Raw genomic sequence first — 23,441 nt, 5'->3', positions numbered from 1 at the left:
CTGTCCTACTTTTGAATGGGTGTTCCAACAGTCTAAGCTGGGTCATGCCATGTTTCAATTGTTTGTTGTAGATTAGAGAAAGAAATCTGTCCAAACTATTCAATCTTGGCAGATAAAGTAGTTAGGTAGAGAATGAAGGTTCCCAACTGTTTAATCTGGGGCCTTGGAAGTAACAAGGCTAGCATTAGATAGAAAATCAAAAGGAAAAAGCCAAAGAAAAAGAAAAGGCACATGAGGGTTTGCAAGTCTAAGTGCACCCTCCTTGAAGTAACAAAAAATGCTAGGCAATAGAATGGGTAGGTAGCTGGGGTTGCAGAAGCATGATTTATGACATTCCACTAGCCTAAGCAAAGGAAAAACATGGTGTCAGTGCAGATCTTCCTATTCAACAGTTTTGTAGCAGCAAGATGAAGCATGTCTAACTTCCCAATCATCCCCCATCAAATTCCTTGCTAACATCCCAATACCACCTTTGCTCATGGGAGAAAACAAACTCATTGATTGATTCTTGTTGCATAAAAGAGCCACATTTCCTGTGTAAGATTCTTTTCATTTTGATCTACTCTCCTAACTAAGTATGTTCCCTAACAACTTAGTCTTTGCCTCCTCCCATTCCTATTCCCCTCCAATACTAACTACTAAATCTATCTATGCTTAATTCCCTATATTCCCATTTCCCTATTACTATAGCACTATGGTGTATAAAACCCCAAAAAATATGTATATCCCCTCCCCTTTGGCATTATAGCCCTATGTTCAAATATTGGATAACCATGCGGAATCAAAGTCTTGTTCAAAGTGCGTTGTTTAATGTTAGGGATTAAACTAACCCCTGGTTCGTTTAATAGCCTAAGCCCTACCCTTTTTTCCCCTTACAACCCCTTTGAAATGATGTCTAACCCGTGCTATTTGCAATAAACGCCAATAAACCCACTTTTGCCCCTTACCCAAAGTTTTGATTAAAGCACGCTTTACACAAAAAAATTGAAAAACCCATATTTTCTTTGATTTCCAAAGGTCCCGCCAGGCGCGCTTTTTCATAAAAAACAATAATTTATTGACCGCCCCGCTGCCGTATCGTCCTATTATGTTTATAACCCGTCGACCGTCGGATCTGGGCTTTCCCATCCGACGGCCCATATCAATATCGGGCGGCCCCCGATGTCCGGACGTTACCTCCCGAAAAGTGTCAGAGGGTGACGTCAGGGCAGTGCCACGCGTCGCTCCCAGGTTATATCGGGAGGCCGCCTGCCAATACCACCCCCGTACAATAAGCGGTCCGAAATTACTGCTTACCGCTTTGGTTTACCGCCCGCCCACGCCATGCCCACATCATGCCAAGTCAGCGCCCAGCCCGCCATCGCTCCGACCTGTCTGCCACATCACCGGTCCCCGTGGACCAGTCACAGGCCACCACGTCACCCTTCCGTACCTGACCCCACCCGATGACGTCATGCTGACGTCATCCAAAAAAAAGCGCCAATAGCCCAAAATGTCCATATTTTCACCAAAATTCGCGTTTTTTCTCACTTTTGCCAAAAGAACTATTTGTGCTCTCCGCATGCAATTTACGACCATTTCGCCTCCAACCTGCAGAAATCGATTTAAAGACCGTGGGCGCCCTCAATTTGCCTGCACTTGCCACCATTGCCAGAGTTCACCAGGTATTTATCCAAGTTTCCCCTCCGCGCCTGGTTTTTTGTATAAATTCACCAAAACAAGTGGGAAAAGAGAGAGAAATCACTGTAATTACCAGCAAATCCCCGGTGACCACCATTTATCTTCAGTTATAAGGTCGAAATTCACCTGCAGAAGTCCACATTGAGCCAAGTTTCCATCAATTTACAGTCAGTTTGCGCATTCGTGAACTTAAAACCTCTGCTGCACTAATTCGCCGGGAAAACAGCTTTCGTAGTCCCAGCATTTGCTCATTAGACTTTCTTGGGAGCATTTCAATTTGTTCTCACCATAATTCACCCTGCTTCCCCTACAAATTGCCTTACTTCTGCAAAAAATACCGCTCTGTGTTGCTCTGCCCAGTGAAACAAGTTCTAGTACAATTCAGAGTACTAATTAACCATGGAAACACCAGTGGCACTAAACATTCCACCCTTGAATGCCCCACATAGAGAGCTGGAATGGCAGGCCCTGGGTGATAGAGATTACCAGATGACAGAAACACTCTCAATGCACACCAAATATAATATTCATGTACTCAATGAGCTGAAGGCCAAGCACCTCAGTGGAACTGATATTCTAGGGATTTGGGACTCCAATTTGCCCATTTATAACCTCCCTCAAGTCAATGTCCTTCCAAATTTAATTCATAGATGCAGTGCCAACTATGACCCATGCCAGAGAGCTGTCCTTAATTCCTCAGGCTCAGTTTTGTTCCATGTCACCCCTGAGGCCATAAATGAAATGCTACACTTTCAAACTTCAAGGCCATTGACTCCTCTCTCCATGATGGACTTGCTAAAGAAAGGAGGCAAGCTCTCTAGTGCCCAAATCATAAAGATTAATCAGCTATTCATTGAATCAGGCTCTCAAACTGTGAGGACCCCTCCTATAGGAAATGTATATTTCAGTAAGTTGGGCAGGTTGCTTGTGGATTTGATCAGTTATGTCCTGGGTTACAGATCAGCTGAGGATGCTGATGAAACCATTCTGGCAATGATGTCTATCTTCTCCTCTGGAATGCCTCCTTCTGTGCATTATGATTATGCTGCATACATTGCCAATAAGATTCATGAACAATTGATGAATCTAGAGAGGGAAAAGGTGTTTAGATACACTTCATACATCTATCACTTGTTCCTATTTTATCAACCTGATGGCTTCCCTATTACTCTCAAGAAGTTTGATGCTCAGGGAAACCCAAGGTCTGTGGTATTTTGGACTTCAGTCTTTCATCACACATCTTATTCACCATACAACTACTTTGAATTCATAGACCTCTTCATCCATCCAGCTATGTCCTTGCTATTGGGTACCCCTCCTCCCAGATTGACAGATGAGATGCAAAGGATTCTCCAGCTCTCAAAGGCCTACAGCATTGGGGATTGGTACTTTTACCAAAACCATACAGTAATCAGAATATATGGCTGTGAATTAGCCCCATATAGGCTGCCAAGATATGTCCCTATGACGCTCTTTGCCTTAGAGTATTTCAGGCAGTTTGGAAATGCAGACATGGTCCATTTCCACAGCAAAAACAAGAAGGTACAACTCAAAATCAGAAACCAGCTAGGCCCATTTCTTTATAATAAAAGGGAAGAAGGATGGAAAGAAGCAGATAAGATCCTAGAGGGCCTCCAATTGCAAACCAGTTTCCTCTGGTCACCCTATGACCCAATCACTTCATTAGTCTTAGAAGCGTCAAATACAAGATGGCTAGTTATGATCATGTCAGGTTGCCTCATATTGAAAAATATGCAAACCTGTTAAGATGGAAAGAGGGCACTCTAGAAGAGGCAAGTATTAGAGAAGAAATAGCACAAAGAGAAGCAAAGAAACTTGAGAAGGAAACTGACTTGGAACATTGTGAACAGGTTTCTTCTTCTTATCACATTCGGATTGGAGCAGCTGCCTCATCCTCTGCAGCCCCCCGGCCAGCAGCTCAAACTACTTCTCAGGCTGCCAGCAAAGGCAAAGAAAAAGAGATGGAGCAGGAACAGCCACCCCCTACAGCAGAACAGCAAAAAGAGCAGCCAAAGCAGCAAGAAGAAACAGCTGAAGCTCCCATATCTACAGAGCAGCAGGCTCAAGAAAATGTGCCTCCTACGCAGGAAACGACAGTGGAGGCCTCGGTCCTCCAAACCCCATTAAATGAAGACAGAACCAGAAAGAGGGATAGAGAGCAGGAAACTCCCCTCACCACATCAACAAATCAAGGGGAGAAAAGGCAAAGATTAAATCCTCTTTCTGAAGAGGAGATGCCTATTGGGCAATCCTTGGGAATGGGGCCCCCTAGTATGGAGGCATCTGCCAGTTCCTTTTAGCAGGAACAAGAAAGAACCCTTGGAGGAGAGGTCAGCTCCTCAAGCCAGCAAAGGAGAGCTGAATCAGGCATAAAGCAGCAGTTTATTGACATCAAAAAGAGAAATGAGCCAGTCAGGCTCCAGCTGTACAATCACCTGCTTAAAATGGCCCCTACAAACCAGCAGAGGCTTATGTTAGCATATGACATAACAGAGGGGAAAATGACCATGAGTCATTTCATGCCTACTATGCTGTAGCCATAGTCAGCTGTAGATTATATAAGGACCAACCTTGAGGTTCTTGCAAAAGACATCCACCCTATGGACCAGATAGAGCTTCATAAGCAAACGGGTGAGATGGTCTATTCAACTCTGGCAGACAAGACCTTACTGGCACACAAATTGCAAAATAGCCTTCATAATACAATAGCCCAACTTGAATTGGAGAAGGCATCCTCCCAGGCCAAAGACAATAGAATCAGGTCTTTGGAGGATATTATTATAGAGCTTGGGCATGACCCAAAGGATCCCAAAGCTGTACAAGCACTGCTAAAGGAAAGAGATGCAGATATAGCAGCTTTGAGGAAGATGGTAAAGATTCCAGCAACCCTTCACCCTCAAATAGAAGAGGTTGCTCAGCAGAGGAAAGACCAGGATGTAGTAGCCATGCTGCTAACACTACACAAGCAGCTGGTCCAAACAGAAGGAAAATTAGTAGAAACAGAGGCTGCATTGCAGGCAGCCCTGCAGCAGAGAGAAGGAGGCCAAACATCTCAGCCCCCTCAGCCAATGATCAACCTTGACGAGCCCCCTCAAATCATCACTCCTCCCACAGGACAGACAGCTGAAACAGGTCCAACAACATCAGTACCAGCAACAACATCAGAACAGGCTCCAAGCCTTGACATGCAGAAGATGATGAAAGAGATTCAGGTTCTAGAGGCCCAGATGGCAGAACTGAATGAAGCCAAGGAGAAATTGGCCACAGTGAATGAAAAATATGACAAATCAAAACAAAGTGTAGCTGAAAAAGCAAGAGAGGTGAAGGCTCTTAAGGAGAAGATAAAAGAGCTGGAGAAAGAGCTCTCTCTTGACAAGGTGGTGGCTGAGATTAAGAAAGTCCTGTGGGCCAATATTGGCCAATCAATAACAGATCAATGGCAGTACATAGAAACCATCCATGAGCACATGGAGCTCATAGGCAGGGCACACAAGGAAAGCCAAAGAGCAAGGGCATCTCTAGGCACTATGCCTGAGATAGCCAATAGAATGATCAATGTCCTCAATAACCGCACAGGCCCTCAGCTGGCAGCAATAGGAATCACCAATAGAACTGACACCATCTTGCTGATAAAGAGGGTCCTCACTTTGAGAAATCTGGTGCAGACATTGGATAGAAGGTGCTAGGAGATGCAAACAAAGGTGAATAAATTCACAGATAAATTCACAGCATTGCACAGCAGAGGCCTTCCCAGCTTACTGAACAGCGCAGGAAGGCTGCTATCCCATGAGAACTATGCAAAAAAGGGTGAATACATTTGCCACCAATCAGATCACTACAGGATCAAGTACCTCAGAGGAAGCAGGGCCTGCATCTGGGCAGAGCCTCTATGAGAAAATAGAAAATTTGTTTTTTTTCATGAATGAAATCAGGCATCTGTTTGAAGTGCCTCCTAATTACTTCAAATATACTGAGGTAGATGAGACATTAGGCACAATTTTGAGAAATCAGTTGCCTACACAGGAATGGTGGACCAGCATGATACAGATATGGCTGTGAGCCAACAGGTTTTCATCAAGTTTTTTTCATCAAAATATAAGTCATCATGTTCAGAAAATTTGATGCATTCAGTATGACTGGAGAAGAGTGGACAGAGCCAACTCAGCAGACAGATTCGGCCACTGAAGCAACACTGGCAGGTACAGATGATAGGGCCGAGAAAGCTACAGCACGACAAAAAATTAAAGGCATATCATTCTGAATTAATGCAGAACGCTCAACCGACTCAGTGGCCTCCAAAAGTCAAAAAGACTTCTGACAGAACTAAAGGGTATTCATTGTATCTTTAGAATAGTAATAACTTTCTTATCTGCTATTCTGAAAGTTGGTGAACGCATTTATTAATCAAATGACTCAGCGATTTAGATATTTTGTAAAACCGATTGTGTATATTTCCCCTCGCATAAGCTTGCAGGGGTTGTTGATTTTCTTTTGAAAAGAACCTATGCTGTAAATTTCAGAGTTTTAATACAGAGAGCTGATGGAATTTCCAAAGTTCTGAGTTGTTTGATGTGTTGCGGTGTGATGGCTTACTGCTACAGGATTCCTGTGTATTTCATGGCACAATAAGTTTTCTTAAACTCTTTTGTTATGTATTTCATTCTTTCATAATCTGTTCATGCTCTATATTTCACAGTTTAATAGCACAGAAAAAGAATAGTTTCAGGATTTGTTCATTAAAACACCCTGAACTCAATCTATGCTATTATGAATGTTTTCCTCTAAGTATTAGTTATGAAAGTGTAATTCTTAACTGCTTCACTTTCAGACTAAAACTTCACAGTGACTATTATTCAGGAATTCGAATCTGCTCCTGGGTGATATATCTCTTTCTCACATCACCAGCTTAGTGAAAGACTCTTAATTGCCTTTCACTGGCTAATTATATTTCATCATCACAATTCTAAGTTTGTTTCATGACATATCCAAATGGCCCTGCAGTTCTAAGCAATCTTACTCAATACCTCAAACAACCCATAATCACAGACTCCATTGCCCAATGGACTAAAACTGTCTGAAGATCTCATCTTAGATACTGAAAGACATCACTCAACCAAAATTTCAAACCAAACCCTCACCTCATAACTAGCCTAAGATCCTCAAGAACAAAGTTAAAAACTAAAAGAGAGAGCCCTCTCTGATTACAGGTTGGCTAGAACCTGTAATCCAAAGCTTGGTTAGTGGTTACCCCGGCCGTATTCCCTCAGGAGTCAAAGGGAACAACCTGGGTGTTAACATAAATGGCGACTCCACTGGGGACCTGAATGAACTTTGTAACCCCCTGTCTGATTCTTAATACTGTAGATAAAGCCTGAGTAACAGCCAGACAGCCTTAGAAACTGCCTCTGCTTTGCATTTGTAGGAGTATATAAAAGCTGCCTCAGTCAATCTTTATTCAGTCTTAAGTTCCATACAGTTGTGCTATGCCTGATCAGTCCTTGTCAAATATCACTATCTCTAGAAAATTATCCTAAAGAAAATCACAGAAACTGGCTCCTAAGAAGAAAACTCGCTACACTAGGTCAAACCCAGATCCTGATCCATCACCTGAATTCCAAAATCCAAACTTGATTTCAAGAATCCTCAAAAGACACAAATCAGAAGGGACTCTATCTGATTCAAATTCTGAAGCAGGTCTTCAAACTGACATTCCAACCCCTGTTAAGGTTTCTCTACATCCTCACACCACTGTCCCACAACCTCCTAGTTCTTCATCCACTTCACAAGGTATCCTTTCAACCACTCCATCAACTACACAAACCCCTCTCATCCCCTTTCCTCCACTTGTCCCATTCATTCCTGTTATCCCTATTGTCCCACCAAACATGGCTAATAGATATGCTCCACTGCAGGTACCTGCCAATCCAGGGCCTATGCCTCAAGATTACCAAAGCAAGATTTCATATTTTGATGGCACTAACTCTTACCCAGCCCTTCAACATACTAAGAAAATGCAGGACTACTTTGAAAATTATGAGATAGATGATGATGGGGTTAGAATGAAAATTTTTGTGCAAAGCCTAACAGGAGATGTAAGATCATGGTTTAGGTTGCTTCCAGTAAACTCCATAGCTGACCCTGAAGCCCTCTATCAAACCGTTATCAATAGATGGGAGAAGAAAAAGGATCCACTTCATATTCTATCTGAATACAATACTATCAAAAGAGGTCCCCAAGAAACTGTCTTGGATTATTGTGTTCGGTTTAACAATGTTTACAATGCTATTCTCCAAAATCTCAGACCCCCACCTGATTTAGCTCTATACACCTTTCCTGATGGGTTTGATTCAGATATGGCATACCAATTAAGAGAAAGAGCTCCTCGAACTTTAGCTGAAATGCAAGACATAACAGTGAGTGTAGAAGCAAACCTGATAGCTAGGAGAAATAGGACCAGAACTGAAAGAAAGACTACCTTCAAAGAAGAGCCTTCAGGCTGGGATCAGAAATTAGATGCAATAATCACTGGTATGCATAGATTAGGTGACAGAGTAGAATCAGTGGAGAGGAAGTCATCATGGGAAGCACCTCAGAATAATCAAATCAGGAATCCCAATTTTAGAAGAAATCAAAATCCCAATGTTGGCAAGGCCAGCCCTGAACCAGAGATAAGGCCTCCGTTCCAAGAAAACTATGCTGAAACATCTACTTCTAGTGAGCAGTTAGATGATACCCACATCAATTTGATGGGCCTGAATGATGATCAACAAGTTTTTCTGAGTCAAGAAGATCATGAAGAGGAAGACATAAGCCAATTCCAAACTAGATCAGGTGAATCATTTAATTTCAAGCAAGGCTATGACACAGCTGTTTTTGAAGTTCATAAACAATACAAATTAAGAAGCAGAACTGTAAATGTGCCACAGCCTGAGAAAACAAAGGATAGCCTGCAGCCTAAGAAAGCTATTGTCATAGAGCCTATTAACAAAACTGATTCAAATACAAATGAAGTAATTGTTGAAGAGGTAACAGAACCATTCCCCTCAAATCAAGAACCAAGGGCTACACCTCCTTTACAGCACAATCCAAGCAGCACCTTCCAAAAGATGAGAAAAAAGGACAAGCCTCAAGATCAAAATGACAGTCAAGAAGAAAACTCTAAGAACTCAATTGAGAAAGAGAAGGCTGTTGCCCAGACCACCAAGATCCAATCAGAGAAACCTTTTGACTTGGAAGCTGAAATTGGTAAATTGAAGATAGCCATTCCTCTCTCAGAGCTTGCCAAGCATAACATTTACAAACAACAAATCAAGAAGTCCCTTCAACTTACTCATAATAAAGATGGTGTCAATGTATTGGATGACACCCCAGAACTACTTTTCGGTCCAGAGGTTGATGGAAAGACAGCAGTTACAGGAATACTACCTTTTTATGTCAGCTTGCATGTTCATGATAAAATATTACACAATGCAATGTTTGATTCATGCGCTTCTCATAACCTTATGCCTAAATCAGTGATGGAGAGGTTGAATCTAGACATTACAAGACCATATAAGGACCTATTTTCATTTGATTCCAGCCAAGTTAAGTGTTTAGGCTTGATAAAAGATTTATGTGTGTCCCTAGTCCAGTATCCGAATAAAACAATCTTAATGGACGTTGTAGTTGCTGATATCCCACCCAAATATGGAATGCTGTTATCAAGATCATGGGGAGCCAAACTACAAGGTTCCCTGCAATTGGATATGTCATATGCCACTATCTCTGTCTTTGGGCAACCCAAGAGGCTATACAGAGAGTCACTCATGAAATACATGGTGAGCAGTGAAGAAAAACCTCAAAATTTCCCTATTTATGCAGTCCATTCTGACCTGGATTCCTTCATTCTGTTCAATGATAATATAAGTCCAATGAGTGATAACAAACCTGTCATACTAGAACAAGATCTGCATATGAGTGAGCAATCATGTTCCCAAGAAATCAAGGTTGTGCAATCAAGTGATGAAACTGTTCTAGAAAGCAAACCAGGTGAAAGACAAGAACTCCAACTTATAATCCCAAGTTATAGAGAAAATGTTGCAAATCCCCTAAATCAAGAGATCCTATGGTTTCTTGAGTTTGATGCGTCAGTCAACAAATTAGGGGCAGGAGCTGGAGTGTGGATTTATAACAAACATAGCAATCATGCACAAGGTTGAGCCTATAGGCTTAATTTCAGATGTACTAATAATATGGCAGAATATGAGGCTCTTCTGCTAGGCCTCAAACTGGTAAAATCATTTCAGGCCACTAAAGTTTCAATCATGGGGGACTTAGACCTTATTATCCAACAAGTGAAAGGAAATTTTGTCACAAATGACAAAAGACTAAGGTCATACAGGGCTGCGACTATTGAAATACTCAAAGCTTTCACTGAATTTCAAATGACCAAAATACCTAGGACCCACAACCTTCATGCACATAGTTTAGCTACATTTGCCAGTACATGCAAGTTGCCTTTTGAACCCAATCACTGCTTTACAGCTGAGATAAAACACAGACCTTCTGTCCCAAACAATGTCAAAGATTGGCAAGTGTTTGAGGATGACACACAAATAAATAGTTTCTTAACCTTGCAACATGAATTTTCAGGCTTGAACATTGATGTTGATTTTGTGAAAGACACACAACCATTGAGTGAAAAGGACCAAACAACAATATCACTCAAAACAGCAAATCTAATACTTTGTCCAACAAACTTTGACAAGGAAAAAATACAAGAACTCGAACAATTTCCTTTTGATGAAATAGCTGGTACAGAGGCTGAAATCATAGAGCTAAAGGATAACTTTCTACCAACAGGCCTAACTCCATTGGAGGACATTTTTGACTCAAATGATGTTCCTAGAAAACCAAAAATGCAACCCCTTAATGCTGCCATTGAAGAATGCAACATTGGAACTATTGAAAAACCCAAGATAATAAAATTGTCTGCCTCTTTACCTCCTGACCAGAAGCCTAAATACATTGACCTCTTTAAAGAGTTCCAGGATGTGTTTGCATGGAGTTATGAGGATTTGAAATCCTATGACACCTCTGTTATTCAACACACTATCCCTCTCAAGCCCAATCAAAAGCCATTCAAGCAAAAATTGAGAAGAATCAATCCTATGCTCCTCCCTTCAATTGAGAAAGAGGTACAAAAAATGTTTAAAGCTGGTATCATAGCACCAATCAGGTTTTCAGACTGGATTTCAAACTTGGTCCCCACAAGAAAGAAAACTGGGGAGATTAGGCTTTGTGTTGACCTAAGGAATTTGAATCAAGTGTCCCTTAAAGACAATTATCCCTTACCAAAAATGGATCATATTCTCCAAAGAGTGGTGGGGGCTTCAAGAATTTCATTACTTGATGGATTTTCAGGTTTCAATCAGATCCTAGTCCACCCTGATGATCAAGATAAAACAGCTTTCACAACCCCATGGGGAACTTTCAAATATGTTAAAATGCCTTTTGGATTGAAAAATGCAGGAGCTACATTTCAGAGAGCAATGGATATTGCTTTTGCTAAAGAGATTCATGAGTTCCTTGTTATTTACTTAGATGACCTGACACCTTTCTCAAAGTCTGACCAAGAACATTTAAAACATTTGAGACAAATATTCATAACATGTAGGAAATATGGAATTTCCTTAAATCCTAAGAAGTCTCTATTTGGTTTGGAGGAGGGTAAGCTATTAGGTCATATCATTTCAAAGGATGGCATTAGAATTGACCCAGACAGAATACAGGCCATCTTGCAAATGCCCCATCCAAGAAACATCAAAGAGTTACAAGCCTTCTTGGGAAAGATCAACTTTTTAAGGAGATTCATCCCAAACTTAGCAGAATTGATCAGATTACTAAACAACATGCTAAAGAAGGATTCAAAAGTAAAGTGGACAGTAGAAGCAAATCAAGCTTTTGAAGGTATTAAATTGGCCCTTACCCAAACCCCAGTCTTAACAAATCCTCAATTTGACAAAGAATTTATCATTTTCTCTTTTGCCTCCCAACATACCATTGCTGTTGTCTTATTGCAGAAAGATGATCAAGGGAATGAAAAACCTATTGCTTTCTTTAGTAGAGCTCTTAGAGATGCACCTCTGAAATATCAGATCATGGAAAAGCAAGCTTATGCTTTGGTCAAAGCCATCAAAGACTTTAGGATCTACATCCTATACTCCCATGTTATTGCTTATGTACCAAATCCCATTGTGAAAGACATACTAACTCAAGAAAACTTAGAGGGCAGAAGAGGAAAATGGATTGCTAGTATTTTAGAATTTGACATTGAAATAAGACCTACAAAACTGATAAAAGGGCAAGGTTTGGCTAAATTAATGTCTGAAACAAACTTCCAAGTCTTGGACATTAACCAACTGGACAATGAACCGGAGCTGGCGACTCCAAAGATCAATGTAGCCTTTGAACAATCCCTGTGGTATTCTGATATCTGTTATATATTGCAAAACCTGTGTGCTCCCCCAGGATTGTCCAGAACCAAATCTAGATTTTTAAAAATGAAAGCTTCAAGATTTTGTGTTATAAATGGTAATTTACTATGGAAAAATCATGAAGGTATACTGCTGAACTGTTTGAATATGGATGAGACTAACAATGTTATGAAAGAATTCCATGCAGGTGATTGTGGTGGGCATTTGTACTGGAAGTCCACTGTGGATAAGATATTAAGGGCAGGTTACTATTGGCCCACTGTCTTCTCTGATGTTAAAAAATTCACCACTTCATGTCACAAATGTCAACTGTTTGAGGGAAAAAGAAAGTTATTACCACTTCCCTTAAAGCCTATTACAACAGAAAGGCCCTTTCAGCAATGGGGCTTGGACTTCATTGGGGAAATTCATCCTTCATCCTCAGGCCAACATAGATGGATTCTAACAGCCACAGATTACTTTACTAAATGGATTGAGGCTGTTCCATGTAGACAAGCAAATGATTCTACTATCATTCAGTTCCTTGAGACTAATATCCTTTCTAGATTTGGTTGTCCTGACAAGATTATAACAGACAATGCTGCTGCTTTTAGATCCAAGAAGATGGTGAACTATTGCCACAAATTCCACATTACTTTGGGCCATTCTACTGCATATTACCCTCAAGGCAATGGCTTAGCTGAATCATCCAACAAAAGTCTTATCAACATCATTAAGAAGATACTAGAAGAGAATAAGAAAAATTGGCACAAGAAGCTTGTAAATGCCTTGTGGGCAGACAGGCTAACAACCAAGAGATCTATAGGGGTCAGCCCATATGAGTTGGTTTATGGAATGGAAGCCAAATTCCCTTCATCATTGGGGGTCCCTGTCATGAAGCTACTTCAAGAAAGTCAAGCTGAACCAAATGACATGCAAAGAAGAATAAACCAGATTATATGTTTGCAGCAAACCAGAGATCAAGTGTATAACAGAGTTCAAATCCTACAAGAGAAGCTGAAGAAAGCCTTTGATAGAAGAACCAAGGCTGAGGATTTCTTTATTGGTGATAAAGTACTTAAATGGGATTCAAGAAGAGAAGACAAGGGTAAGCATGGCAAATTTGACTCCCTTTGGAGGGGGCCTTTTGTTATTCAAGCATTACAAGGAAATAACACTTATTTCTTGAAAAATTTGGATGGCACTGAAGCTGAAGAGGGCCCTGTAAATGGCCGGATGTTAAAGCACTACTTTGATTACTTTCCATGTATATAGCATGGCTTTTCCCCTGTACATAATCAGTTGTATATACTATTTTCTTTTAGCATATAAATACTTCAGTCTAAGAAGCTTTGTAAATAAGCAGGAAAAGGCTTTTATTTCAGCAAGTTCCACAATGGTGGCAGATTCCAGTTTTTAAGTCCAAAGAGGAAGTTTTCAAGTTTTGAGAAGAAGTCAAAAGCCAAGGCATTCTGACCTGCTGTTCTTGGTCTTTCAAGTAGAAAAACCATCCCCAAGTGGAGCCACTGTTAGCTACCTATACCAATAGGTTTCATTTTTCATGATTGGCAGGGGAAGTGCCAATATGATCTACTTTGGTAATGCAAAGATCTCATATTCGTGTGGAAAACACCTATTTGCAGTTGGTTGATGCTGTCCTACTTTTGAATGGGTGTTCCAACAGTCTAAGCTGGGTCATGCCATGTTTCAATTGTTTGTTGTAGATTAGAGAAAGAAATCTGTCCAAACTATTCAATCTTGGCAGATAAAGTAGTTAGGTAGAGAATGAAGGTTCCCAACTGTTTAATCTGGGGCCTTGGAAGTAATAAGGCTAGCATTAGATAGAAAATCAAAAGGAAAAAGCCAAAGGAAAAGAAAAGGCACATGAGGGTTTGCAAGTCTAAGTGCACCCTCCTTGAAGTAACAAAAAATGCTAGGCAATAGAATGGGTAGGTAGCTGGGGTTGCAGAAGCATGATTTATGACATTCCACTGGCCTAAGCAAAGGAAAAACATGGTGTCAGTGCAGATCTTCCTATTCAGCAGTTTTGTAGCAACAAGATGAAGCATGTCTAACTTCCCAATCATCCCCCATCAAATTCCTTGCTAACATCCCAATACCACCTTTGCTCATGGGAGAAAACAAACTCATTGATTGATTCTTGTTGCATAAAAGAGCCACATTTCCTGTGTAAGATTCTTTTCATTTTGATCTACTCTCCTAACTAAGTATGTTCCCTAACAACTTAGTCTTTGCCTCCTCCCATTCCTATTCCCCTCCAATACTAACTACTAACTCTATCTATGCTTAATTCTCTATATTCCCATTTCCCTATTACTATAGCACTATGGTGTATAAAACCCCAAAAAATATGTATATCCCCTCCCCTTTGGCATTATAGCCCTATGTTCAAATATTGGATAACCATGCGGAATCAAAGTCTTGTTCAAAGTGCGTTGTTTAATGTCAGGGATTAAACTAACCCCTGGTTGGTTTAATAGCCTAAGCCCTACCCTTTTTTCCCCTTACAACCCCTTTGAAATGATGTCTAACCCGCGCTATTTGCAATAAACGCCAATAAACCCACTTTTGCCCCTTACCCAAAGTTTTGATTAAAGCGCGCTTTACACAAAAAACATTGAAAAACCCATATTTTCTTTGATTTCCAAAGGTCCCGCCAGGCGTGCTTTTTCATAAAAAACAATAATTTATTGACCGCCCCGCTACCGTCTCATCCTATTATGTTTATAACCCATCGACCGTCGGATCTAGGCTTTCCCATTTGACGGCCCATATCAATATCGGGCAGCCCCCGATGTCCGGACGTTACCTCCCGAAAAGTGTCAGAGGGTGACGTCAGGGCAGTGCCACGCGTCGCTCCCAGGTTATATCGGGAGGCCGCCTGCCAATACCACCCCCGTACAATAAGCGGTCCGAAATTACCGCTTACCGCTTTGGTTTACCGCCCGCCCACGTCACGCCCACGCCATGCCCACGTCATGCCAAGTCAGCGCCCGGCCCGCCATCGCTCCGACCTGTCTGCCACATCACCGGTCCCCGTGGACCAGTCACAGGCCGCCACGTCACCCTTCCGTACCCGACCCCACCCGATGACGTCATGCTGACGTCATCCAAAAAAAAGCGCCAATAGCCCAAAATGTCCATATTTTCACCAAAATTCGCGTTTTTTCTCACTTTTGCCAAAAGAACTATTTGTGCTCTCTGCATGCAATTTACGACCATTTCGCCGCCAACCTGCAGAAATCGATTTAAAGACCGTGGGCGCCCTCAATTTGCCTGCACTTGCCACCATTGCCAGAGTTCACCAGGTATTTATCCAAGTTTCCCCTCCGCGCCTGGTTTTTTGTATAAATTCACCAAAACAAGTGAGAAAAGAGAGAGAAATCACTGTAATTACCAGCAAATCCCCGGTGACCACCATTTATCTTCAGTTATAAGGTCGAAATTCACCTACAGAAGTCCACATTGAGCCAAGTTTCCATCAATTTACAGTCAGTTTGCGCATTCGTGAACTTAAAACCTCTGCTGCACTAATTCGCCGGGAAAACAACTTTCTTAGTCCCAGCATTTGCTCATTAGACTTTCTTGGGAGCATTTCAATTTGTTCTCACCATAATTCACCCTGCTTCCCCTGCAAATTGCCTTACTTCTGCAAAAAATACCGCTCTGTGTTGCTCTGCCCAGTGAAACAAGTTCTAGTACAATTCAGAGTACTAATTAACCATGGAAACACCAGTAGCACTAAACATTCCACCCTTGAATGCCCCACATAGAGAGCTGGAATGGCAGGCCCTGGGTGATAGAGATTACCAGATGACAGAAACACTCTCAATGCACACCAAATATAATATTCATGTACTCAATGAGCTGAAGGCCAAGCACCTCAGTGGAACTGATATTCTAGGGATTTGGGACTCCAATTTGCCCATTTATAACCTCCCTCAAGTCAATGTCCTTCCAGATTTAATTCATAGATGCAGTGCCAACTATGACCCATGCCAGAGAGCTGTCCTTAATTCCTCAGGCTCAGTTTTGTTCCATGTCACCCCTGAGGCCATAAATGAAATGCTACACTTTCAAACTTCAAGGCCATTGACTCCTCTCTCCATGATGGACTTGCTAAAGAAAGGAGGCAAGCTCTCTAGTGCCCAAATCATAAAGATTAATCAGCTATTCATTGAATCAGGCTCTCAAACTGTGAGGACCCCTCCTATAGGAAATGTATATTTCAATGAGTTGGGCAGGTTGCTTGTGGATTTGATCAGTTATGTCCTGGGTTACAGATCAGCTGAGGATGCTGATGAAACCATTCTGGCAATGATGTCTATCTTCTCCCCTGGAATGCCTCCTTCTGTGCATTATGATTATGCTGCATACATTGCCAATAAGATTCATGAACAATTGATGAATCTAGAGAGGGAAAAGGTGTTTAGATACACTTCATACATCTATCACTTGTTCCTATTTTATCAACCTGATGGCTTCCCTATTACTCTCAAGAAGTTTGATGCTCAGGGAAACCCAAGGTCTGTGGTATTTTGGACTTTAGTCTTTCATCACACATCTTATTCACCATACAGCTACTGTGAATTCATAGACCTCTTCATCCATCCAGCTATGTCCTTGCTATTGGGTACCCCTCCTCCCAGATTGACAGATGAGATGCAAAGGATTCTCCAGCTCTCAAAGGCCTACAGCATTGGGGATTGGTACTTTTACCAAAACCATACAGTAATCAGAATATATGGCTGTGAATTAGCCCCATATAGGCTGCCAAGATATGTCCCTATGAGGCTCTTTGCCTTAGAGTATTTCAGGCAGTTTGGAAATGCAGACATGGTCCATTTCCACAGCAAAAACAAGAAGGTACAACTCAAAATCAGAAACCAGCTAGGCCCATTTCTTTATAATAAAAGGGAAGAAGGATGGAAAGAAGTAGATAAGATCCTAGAGGGCCTCCAATTGCAAACCAGTTTCCTCTGGTCACCCTATGACCCCAATCACTTCATTAGTCTTAGAAGGGTCAAATATAAGATGGCTAGTTATGATCATGTCAGGTTGCCTCATATTGAAAAATATGCAAACCTGTTAAGATGGAAAGAGGGCACTCTAGAAGAGGCAAGTTTTAGAGAAGAAATAGCACAAAGAGAAGTAAAGAAACTTGAGAAGGAAGCTGACTTGGAACATTGTGAACAGGTTTCTTCTTCTTATCACATTCGGATTGGAGCAGCTGCCTCATCCTCTGCAGCCCCCCGGCCAGCAGCTCAAACTACTTCTCAGGCTGCCAGCAAAGGCAAAGAAAAAGAGATGGAGCAGGAACAACCACCCCCTACAGCAGAATAGCAAAAAGAGCAGCCAAAGCAGCAAGAAGAAACAGCTGAAGCTCCCATATCTACAGAGCAGCAGGCTCGAGAAAATGTGCTTCCTATGCAGGAAATGACAGTGGAGGCCTCGGTCCTCCAAACCCCATTAAATGAAGACAGAACCAGAAAGAGGGATAGAGAGCAGGAAACTCCCCTCACCACATCAACAAATCAAGGGGAGAAAAGGCAGAGATTAAATCCTCTTTCTGAAGAGGAGATGCCTATTGGGCAATCCTTGGGCATGGGACCCCTAGTATGGAGGCATCTGCCAGTTCCTTTCAGCAGGAACAAGAAAGAACCCTTGGAGGAGAGGTCAGCTCCTCAAGCCATCCAAGGAGAGCTGAATTAGGCATAAAGCAGCAGTTTATTGACATCAAAAAGAGAAATGAGCTAGTCAGGCTCCAGCTGTACAATCACCTGCGTAAAATGGCCCCTACAAACCAGCAGAGGCTTATGTCAGCATATGACATAACAGAGGGGAAAATGACCATGAGTCATTTCATGCCTACTATGCTGCAGCCACAGTCAGCTGCAGATTATATAAGGACCAACCTTGAGGTTCTTGCAAAAGACATCCACCCTATGGACCAGATAGAGCTTCATAAGCAAACGGGTGAGATGGTCTATTCAACTCTGGCAGACAAGACCTTCCTGGCACACAAATTGCAAAATAGCCTTCATAATACAACAGCCCAACTTGAATTGGAGAAGGCATCCTCCCAGGCCAAAGACAATAGAATCAGGTCTTTGGAGGATATTATTATAGAGCTTGGGCATGACCCAAAGGATCCCAAAGCTGTACAAGCACTGTTAAAGGAAAGAGATGCAGATATAGCAGCTTTGAGGAAGATGGTAAAGATTCCAGCAACCCTTCACCCTCAAACAGAAGAGGTTGCTCAGCAGAGGAAAGACCAGGATGTAGCAGCCATGCTGCTAACACTACACAAGCAGCTGGTCCAAACAGAAGGAAAATTAGTAGAAACAGAGGCTGCATTGCAGGCAGCCCTGCAGCAGAGAGAAGGAGGCCAAACATCTCAGCCCCCTCAGCCAGTGATCAACCTTGAGGAGCCCCCTCAAATCATCACTCCTCCCACAGGACAGACAGCTGAAATAGGTCCAACAACATCAGCACCAGCAACAACATCAGAACAGGCTCCAAGCCTTGACATGCAGAAGATGATGAAAGAGATTCAGGTTCTAGAGGCCCAGATGGCAGAACTGAATGAAGCCAAGGATAAATTGGCCACAGTGAATGAAAAATATGACAAATCAAAACAAAGTGTAGCTGAAAAAGAAAGAGAGGTGAAGGCTCTTAAGGAGAAGATAAAAGAGCTGGAGAAAGAGCTCTCTCTTGACAAGGTGGTGGCTGAGATTAAGAAAGTCCTGTGGGCCAATATTGGCCAATCAATAACGAATCAATGGTAGTACATAGAAACCATCCATGAGCACATGGAGCTCATAGGCAGGGCACACAAGGAAAGCCAAAGAGCAAGGGCATCTCTAGGCACTATGCCTGAGATAGCCAATAGAATGATCAATGTCCTCAATAACCGCACAGGCCCTCAGCTGGCAGCAATAGGAATCACCAATAGAACTGACACCATCTTGCTGATAAAGAGGGTCCTCACTTTGAGAAATCTGGTGCAGACATTGGATAGAAGGTGCTAGGAGATGCAAACAGAGGTGAATAAATTCACAGATAAATTCACAGCATTGCACAGCAGAGGCCTTCCCAGCTTACTGAACAGCGCAGGAAGGCTGCTATCCCATGAGAACTATGCAAAAAGGGTGAATACATTTGCCACCAATCAGATCACTGCAGGATCAAGTACCTCAGAGGAAGCAGGGCCTACATCTGGGCGGAGCCTCTATGAGAAAATAGAAAATTTGTTTTTTTTCATGAATGTAATCAGGCATCTGTTTGAAGTGCCTCCTAATTACTTCAAATATACTGAGGCAGATGAGACATTAGGCACAATTTTGAGACATCAGTTGCCTACACAGGAATGGTGGACCAGCATGATACAGATATTGCTGTGAGCCAACAGGTTTTCATCAAGTTTTTTCATCAAAATATAAGTCATCATGTTCAGAAAATTTGATGCATTCAGTATGACTGGAGAAAAGTGGACAGAGCCAACTCAGCAGACAGATTCGGCCACTGAAGCAACACTGGCAGGTACAGATGATAGGGCCGAGAAAGCTACAGCACGACAGAAAATTAAAGGCATATCATTCTGAATTAATGCAGAACGCTCAACCGACTCAGTGGCCTCCAAAAGTCAAAAAGACTTCTGACAGAACTAAAGGGTATTCATTGTATCTTTAGAATAGCAATAACTTTCTTATCTGCTATTCTGAAAGTTGGTGAACGCATTTATTAATCAAATGACTCAGCGATTCAGATATTTTGTAAAACCGATTGTATATATTTCCCCTCGCATAAGCTTGCAGGGGTTGTTGATTTTCTTTTGAAAAGAACCTATGCTGTAAATTTCAGAGTTTTAATACAGAGAGCTGATGGAATTTCCAAAGTTCTGAGTTGTTTGATGTGTTGCGGTGTGATGGCTTACTGCTACAGGATTCCTGTGTATTTCATGGCACAATAAGTTTTCTTAAACTCTTTTGTTATGTATTTCATTCTTTCATAATCTATTCATGCTCTATATTTCACAGTTTAATAGCACAGAAAAAGAATAGTTTCAGGATTTGTTCATTAAAACACCCTGAACTCAATCTATGCTATTATGAATGTTTTCCTCTAAGTATTAGTTATGAAAGTGTAATTCTTAACTGCTTCACTTTCAGACTAAAACTTCACAGTAACTATTATTCAGGAATTCGAATCTGCTCCTGGGTGATATATCTATTTCTCACATCACCAGCTTAGTGAAAGACTCTTAATTGCCTTTCACTGGCTAATTATATTTCATCATCACAATTCTAAGTTTGTTTCATGACATATCCAAATGGCCCTGCAGTTCTAAGCAATCTTACTCAATACCTCAAACAACCCATAATGACAGACTCCATTGCCCAACGGACTAAAACTATCTGAAGATCTCATCTTAGATACTGAAAGACATCACTCAACCAAAATTTCAAACCAAACCCTCACCTCATAACTAGCCTAAGATCCTCAAGAACAAAGTTAAAAACTAAAAGAGAGAGCCCTCTCTGATTACAGGTTGGCTAGAACCTGTAATCCAAAGCTTGGTTAGTGGTTACCCCGGCCGTATTCCCTCAAGAGTCAAAGGGAACAACCTGGGTGTTAACAGATAAATGAACTAATCCTCCTCTCGGACATTCGGCCTCACATAAGCCTCCTCCTCCTCATCATCATCCTCAACCACTTCTAGCCTTCTTGACAAATCCAAAATATTATCAAATAGTTTCCTGATGACCAATGACTGCTCGGTAAGCTTTGCCTCAACAGTAGATAACCGCTTACTCATGTCTTCCATGCGCTTCTCATCCTCCATTTGCATTACTACTAGTTTACAATCAGGCCTTGTCACACCAATGGTTGGAACACCAATGGGTACATCTTCCCTTCCATCGTAAGTGTACAACTTCTTCAAATGTGGAACAATCATAGCATCAAATTGTTTCAAGAATTCCATCCCTAGTACAACTTCATAGTCATCAATCCACACTATAGTGAAGTCGACTTTCCTTGTCCACTCACCTATTGTTGTGTCAACCTTTTCAGCTACACCAAGAACACAATCAGGAGGAGAATTCACTGTCTTGATTTGTGCCTTCACTGGTACAAACCTCAGCCCAATCCTTCTCGCAGTATCTTCAGTCATGAAGTTGTGAGTAGCCCCACTATCCACCATAGTGAGTATATCAGCACTCCTAATCTTCATCTGAACATACTCCAAAATCTTCCTCTCAGGATCCCTCCGAGAGATCACCTCTATAGCAGCTGCAGTTCCAAGAATATGCATCATCCCCATAGAAGCTTCTTCATTCTTCGTATTAGATTGTGCAATAGCAGCCACTTTCGGTCTAGAAGGACAATTCTTCACCGTATGTGGTTCAACACATATCCAACACTTCAAGGCTTTCTTCATCTTCATCTTGTCATCCGATTTCGAAGCATCATCCTTCTTCATCTCTTTCGGCTTATCGGACTTCTTCTTCCTATAATCAGAAGTCTCATCATAATGCTCCACCAACCTGTCCACAGCAGCAAAAGCTTCCTGAAGTGTTTTAATCTTCTACCTCTTCACTTCATTGCATGCCCAAGGCTTCAATAAAATGATGAAGTTGAACATCTTGTCCCTCTCCGCCATGTCAGGAAGTTCCAGAACCGCACTTGCAAACTCCCGCTGATATGTCAGTAGGTTCCCTGTTTGATTTATGAACTTAATATTCATCCTTGCTTCCCACGTTTCATCTTGAGGACTGAAATGTGTCTGCAAAGCCTTCTTCATATCATCCCACGAAGTTATGTCACCAACACTGCCATTGGCAATCTGATCCATCCTCCTTCACCACCACATCTTAGCATCCTTCATCAAGAACTAAGCAGCTACCTTCACCTTTGTCTCATCATCGGATAGACCCAAGCGTTCCAAATATTTCTCCATATCCCATAGAAAGTTGCCAAGAGTCTTCGCACTTCTTGTACCATCATAAGATTCCGGCTCCTAGACTTTCACATGAGGCACTCCTCCACCTGAGTTATGCCTCATGACCTTCTTCAAGACCGCGAACTCATCTCTGGCTTCATCAAGAAATTTCTGCAAGTTCACGATCTCTGCCAAGCCTCGGCCTTTTGCCTCTTCAATCTCTTTGACCTTTATTTCAAGTTGTGTACACATAAGATCAGTGTACTCGTGTTGAGTCTAGATTTCATCGAGCTCTTCCCTCATCATCGAAGTATCCTCTTGATCTTTCATGACCAAGTCCATCTTCTTAGTCCAGTAAGCCTCTAAGTCCTCCATCCTTTCCAACACCTTTTCAATGAATGCCAAAGTAGCATCCTTCACACCATGACTAGATCCAACTTGGGATTCACCTGCCATAACTAACAGTTTCCTTCTTTGTGATCTAGTTTCCACCATCCAATAGCTTCACCAAGGTACCTGCAACCTAAACCAGCCCTTATTCGACTTGTATGTGAAACAACTTCCTTCACCTGCAAGTACCTGCTTCACTGTCATCAACTTCCAAGTGTATACCACCTGTACTTTGTCACGGGCAACCTTGCTCTGATACCAACTGTCACGACATCGGAGATGGCGGTAGTCTTTCAACCGCTCTTAGGGAGGTGCGGCACCATCGAACACTTTCTTTTCACTAATACTTATGTTCGTGGACTATGCCTAACCATATGTCCTACTTAGTTTGTGTTTCTCAACCAAGTAATTATTATGTTTCCTTTATACCAATTAACACCCATACACATTCATTATCATCAGCAATTATACAAGAGAACACAATTTTACAGTATAAAGGGAGGGGCAACTCCCTAAACAATGAGTTTGCCCGAATAATATATTATACAATCTTTCAATATTACAAAGCTTTACAAGTATACTTGGGAAACACCAAGTTTCATACTTAGCCAAAATTACAACTTCTCACACCTCTGTGTGATGACCAAGATTCTCTGCCCAAGTCGGGCGGGCGCGCCCTCACACGAGCTGCCTACCACACTTCACAACCGAACCTTGTAAACGATGGGCAGGCGACTCCACCAAGACACCTTCGTTTCACCTTCGCACGGCTTCACCAAAACTCCACCGTGTTATGTTTTGCACGACACGCGGGCGCTCACCCGAGCAACCCAAGAACTCGTGTCAACTGGGCGCTTGGCACCTTCACCTGTGCACTGCGCCTTCACCTTCGTTCCAAGACTTGTGCTACCTAAATGAGCTGCCCAAGGTTG

The sequence above is a fragment of the Pinus tabuliformis genome, chromosome 1_2, assembly GCF_031772625.1.
Source record: "Pinus tabuliformis cultivar Carrire ecotype Pingquan chromosome 1_2, CPIR1, whole genome shotgun sequence".
NCBI classification, from domain to species: domain Eukaryota; kingdom Viridiplantae; phylum Streptophyta; class Pinopsida; order Pinales; family Pinaceae; genus Pinus; species Pinus tabuliformis.
Note: the sequence above shows the minus strand (reverse complement) of the source record.